We start from the raw sequence: 5,645 nt of genomic DNA on the forward strand, positions 1-5,645 counted from the left end.
AGCTTAACGCACTGCACTTGAGCATTCCCCGTCAAACTGGGGGCATTTCCCCTGATGCCTATCTGTGCTGTGTTAATGAAGATGTATGGTGCAGGTAGCGTGATGACATTTTCACGAGCCGCAGACAGTCTCCATCTGTCCTGAGGCATCTCTTCATGCAACGGCTGTCTGCTCTGTGATTTGGCAAGTCCGTAGTTTCGGACAGAACAAGAAGCAGGTAGCGAGAGATGGGGAATGAGCTCTCTGTGCTGTCAGACAGAAAACTGTGGTTATTGTTTTCTGGCATTGATGCACTGTGGCTTTGATTGATTGCATGGACTTGGAGACTTACGAGTATTTGCTGCTACATCGCTGCAACAGAGTCTGAACTGATTGATGCCAAGTATTTTGCCATGTAAAACCCAAAATGCCAATAATCCCTTTTTGCACAGGATGAGCACAGCCACAGTGACTCACAGTTAAACCAGTTGGATGGATTTTTTTTCCTGGCATTTCACCTTTATTGACAGGACAGTAAGTGTGAAATGACGAGAGAGAGAATGGGAGAAGACACGCAGCAAAGGACCGGGTCGGAGACGAACCCACGGCCCCTGCACGGACTCAAACCTCCATATGCAAGGTGCCCGCTCTACAAGCTATGCTAGCAGGCGCCACAGTTGGTTGAATATTTTCGATGGACAAACACTTGATAAACAAGGGGAAATGGAGCATTAGCCTCTTTTACATTGGTCAAAACTCACTAATACCCACTAACATCTGCCTTTTTGTCGGCAATGAGAATGAATACTATCAACATTCACTCCCAGGTTAAATAACTCGTAAGTTAGCAGTCCGGCTCTGATGTGCAGTGATGGAAGATGACACCCAGGTAAACGCGACAATTTGGCAGCAGGGTGAGAGAGTTTCTTTTCGGTTTTAGGAGCATTAATGACATCAAACATGACACATAAGAGAAAAAACTAAAAAACATCTCTACTGGCAATGGTAAACAAGTCAATCTCCTTATTTAATGATTTTAACCTTCGTTTAAAAAAAAACAAGCTGCATATTCCCTCAAGTTTGGTCTAAAAGAGCTGACGACACAAACGTTTGTGGGTTGAATCCCAACAGGGCCATGGATGACTACATGGTCATTATTTTATACACCATGGCCAATAGGTTTGTTGGATTACGCTTTAAATAATTCTTTAAAAGACACCGAAACTGTGCCATTGTTGACATATTCTAAAGTTAGATTTCAGACGATTGAGTTTCACCCTCTGCTTCTTCCAATTTGTCACTTTCCCTCTCTCTCTCTCGCCCCTTTTCTTGTTTCTCCCCCTTTTCGCCGTTCTAACCCATCCTTCACGTCGTCCCTTCTCCCAGTATGAAGGTGTCTCTCCCTCTCTAGGTGGCTGTAGCTGGGAGGGCTGTGGGGCTCTGGCTGGCTGATGGATGCGGCTGAGTGCGTTGCCATGGTGCTACCTGGTGGGGAATGCTCTGTAATGGGAGGCTAAAGCCAGCAGCCAGCCGAGGGGAGCGGAGAGGGAGAGAGGGGGGTGGTGCTGGCAGTGTGTGTTTGTGTGGGAAGGAAGGCGGGGTTGTCTAATTTCACAAACACATAGACATACTAGCTCAAACAAAACCTTGAGGCATGCATGCATCTAAGCAAGTACACACACACATGCACGCATACTCACACACACTTTCAATTCTGGAGAATTAAATCTCGCCGCTCCCAGAGATGGTGCAGTTGAATTATTTATGGCTGCCCGTCTCCAGGCCAGGCCGTAATAAAGTTACGGCCAAGACTAATTTGCAGTTTGATGAGGTGGGCTTTTAGCAGTGGATCCTGGGCCAACATTAAGTACATATTGTTTTTACAGATTTGATTACCTTTTTATTGTTATTGTTATTAATGCACTGGGTGTGTGCACACGGATATAAGGAAGTGCACCCCTCCTCGATTGCTCCAGAAAAAGCCAGAACCTGACCAGAGGAGGGAGCTGAAACCGGATGGGCAGTGTGTGGGGAACCATTAGAAATATACAGGATGTAATCTCCTCACTTTAAAAATCCAATAAAAGTGGCAGCTCAACACTTTTTATAGCAACCTGGAGGCAATCTGCTTCTAAATACATAAGCCTCAGCCGTGAATCAGCTGTGAATTGGACCTGAGCCATCTGCCTTCTCACACACACACACACAAACACACGCATATACACACAGACACACACACAGCACACCTCCATAAGGGTCTATAGAAAGGTATCAGTGATGGAAGGCGGATGTCGACACTCAGAGATAGTACATTAAAGCAGGAGAGGGGAGCTTTACAGTAATGGGATGATTTTGTTGGGAATAACAAATTTGGATTTGCGATTTACTCAGGCTAAACAAAATTCAATTTTACAAACTTTTCAAAGAACCCCACTTTGCCTTGCAAAGGTAACACATTGTAATACTGGTGGATAATTTGATGGAGTGTTGTTAGGCTATAAAATAGGGACTTTCACAAGCTATTAAAGGCCTGGAGCCTGTAAAAAAATGTTATGGCGATTACAATACAAGGAGAAAAGTGGGGCTATAGAACACCTTGTGGACACTTCTAACGTCTCACAATGCAGAACAAGACCAAGACACAGTGCATCCGCCCTCCCCTGGACACGTGATAATCCTTTGATTAATGACGCCCAGCATATTTAATGCTTAATATATAAAACGGGAACTGACAAGCCAAACAATTAGGTCAATTACCTCATGACAACTCTGTTGTGTTGGGTTAATTACAGGAATCCTCTTTGGCGGTGCACATCCATTTGAGGGCCAACGGCACGTAATAGAGCAACATGCAAATGAGCTCACCTCCAGAACTGCTCGGATGGGATGTGATCTGTTTTATGGATGAGGACCAGTGAGGTGCAGGTGCTTTTGCATTTTGTTGCAGGGAGAGATAAAGCCACAATTTATTTCTCTCTATCGCTCCCTTTGACTATAATTAATCAACATTTCATAGGTGCAGAGGTTGGGCTTGAATGCGGCTCATGTGAAAATATATTGTCCTCCACTAAATATTTATGGGCCGATTTTTCCATAAAATGTCAACATGTAAATTTTTCTGCCTTGTTTATTCTGTAAAATAATAGTTTTCATATACCTCTTGTACTCAGAAATGACTGGGTAAAAGACTAATACTAACCTGTACGTGCAGTTCTTTTTAAACCCAGGTAAACACATTTGACTCCTCTCCTAGTGCCAGTAGAGGAGTTTGCCTTTCTGTGCGTCATGTTCAACATCACAAGCCCAACAGACTCTCTCAAATTAGCACGTTCACGTGGGTGTCACGATTCTATATATGTATATATATTGGTGCATATCATCAAACTGTGGAAGGCTTCTGTCAGCTGATATTGTCGGCCAACCGATAAATCGCCGTGCTCAAATTTTCAGTATTAGTTATAGTAGTCTCTTTTGGGTAAAGCAAGTAGCTCCACCAGGAGGAGGGAGGGATGGAGGGAGGGAGGGAGAAAGAGAGAGAGAGAGAGAGAGAGAGAGAGAGAGAGAGAGAGAGAGAGAGAGAGTTGCCCTCCGTCTGTCAGTGGCATTATAAGCATACTAATTCATCAAAACCAGGATACCTGAGCTGCTCCAGAACCAAGTCATCATCACACTCTCTCTCTCCCCTTATTACTTCTCCTTCCTCTGCGACTCCCCCACACACCTCTCTTGTGTGTTATAACACTGGGGCACCTTCCTTTGAACGCCTCGTCCCAGGCACATAAACAGAAACGGGACATACTCATCTCTGCTGCTCTGTGCGTTTGGACAGGTTGGCGTGGGAGCAGAAGAGGATGGCGGAGGTCATTTCCATATTCACTTAACAGAGTGTTGCCTCTCTCCTTTCTGCACCGTGGCGCTTTAATCAAAGCAGGCGGCGCTGCCACCGCTCCTAAATGGCCCTGGAGCGCCTTTGAAACACCCTGACACCGGTGTCGTGCTGAAAAGGACATGCTTTTTATCCCCTTAAATAGCTTGTAAAAGGGCCCCATTGACTACACAAGGAGTCGACACTTCCGTGCCTCCTCGCTGTGGGCTCCATTGTGACACCAAGTGAATGTGTCAACGATATTGGAGGAACACAGGCACCCGGTTCAACAATCTGAACTTTTTTTTCTCTTTCAATTGGCTTGAAGTGTTAGTGCAAAGCAGATATTTTCTATTGACCCTGTGAGGTTGTTTTTTTTAACCACCTGGGTAGAAAACGAGGCTGCTTTGTTGCAAAATGAAAAAAAGATAAGAGAAACCGTATTACCGAGATGTGAATTTTCAAGGACATCGTTTTCAATTTTTCCTTCTGAGATTGGATACACAAACGTGGACAAAGACAGTAATGGCACGCAGACATGCACGTTCAAACCAGAGTACACAGCCAGACTCACACAAACTTAATCACACACCAGCATGTGTGCGTACACTGATGCCCCCCCCTCCCCAGCACACAGATGCTATAAGCACGGCAGCACAGCATGACGGCTGACATCCATCAAGAGGTATTGCATGTCCTCGTTAGAAAGTCCTAATCCACTTGCTTCTGCAGTCTGTTCTGATTCTAGTAGTCCTTCACGCACGCAAACACGCAGACACGCACACACACACTTCTTAGTGAGGAAACTCATTGGCATAACACATTGCCTACCCTTACACCCTCTTGACCATCACAACTAAATACCTAACCCTCACCTGAACCTAATTCTACCCCAAATAACCCTCTACAAAAAGTGAGGACCGACCACTTGAGAGTAGTTCCTTCAGACAACATCAACAGCAAAATCAGGTCTTGTTCTTGTTTGTAGTTGTTTGTATGTAGCATGAAATAATAGTAAAGTTGTTTTCATTCTCCTCCATTGAGAAAAATATGCACACAGTACAATGATTGTTTACATATTCTACCCCTAAAAACCTATAGAAAAATGTAGATATACATCTCAGTAGATATAGATATCTTCACTTGTAGGTCTACATGAATGAAGGTTGTTAGATTGTTTTGCTGATGATGATACTGATGTAACCTGCAGTGAAAAACAAGTTCCTTTAAGAGTCCATGTGAAGTTCCTCAGTGTGTACTGGTGAAGGAGAGTGGACTCAGACCCAACACAGCACTGTATCGACTATTTGGTTTAGCCTTCCTCGGCACTGAGACACTTCTCTGTGCTGCTAGATGAAGTGTAGTTGTCTCTTCATCAGATGTGATTGCTTTGTGTGTGTGTGTGCGCGTGTGAGAGAGTGTTGACGCTCATAATAGAGTGTGTACAGCGGCTCTACAGCAGCTCCATTACAGTTTGTAATGCTTTACACTTCGTCATGAGTGTGTGTGCTTGTGTGTGTGTGTGTGTGTGTTTTGGCGTTTCCTTGTGCATGCATGAAAGTGCCGGCTGCTTCGGATGATGTGTGTGTTTGTAATTGTGCTGGAGTACGCACGGCCCCATCACTCTCTCTCTCTCTCTCTCTCTCTCTCTCTCTCTCTCTCTCTCTCTCTCTCTCTCTCTCTCTCTCTCTCTCTCTCTCTCTCTCTCTCTCTCTCTCTCTCTCTCTCTGTAGTCTCTCAATTAGGTGGAGAGCAGGCCCACTGGGAACCATTGTTTGAGAAGCAGTGGAAGACAAACAAG

This window comes from Pleuronectes platessa, chromosome 3, assembly GCF_947347685.1.
Source record: "Pleuronectes platessa chromosome 3, fPlePla1.1, whole genome shotgun sequence".
In the NCBI taxonomy this organism is placed as follows: Eukaryota; Metazoa; Chordata; class Actinopteri; order Pleuronectiformes; family Pleuronectidae; genus Pleuronectes; species Pleuronectes platessa.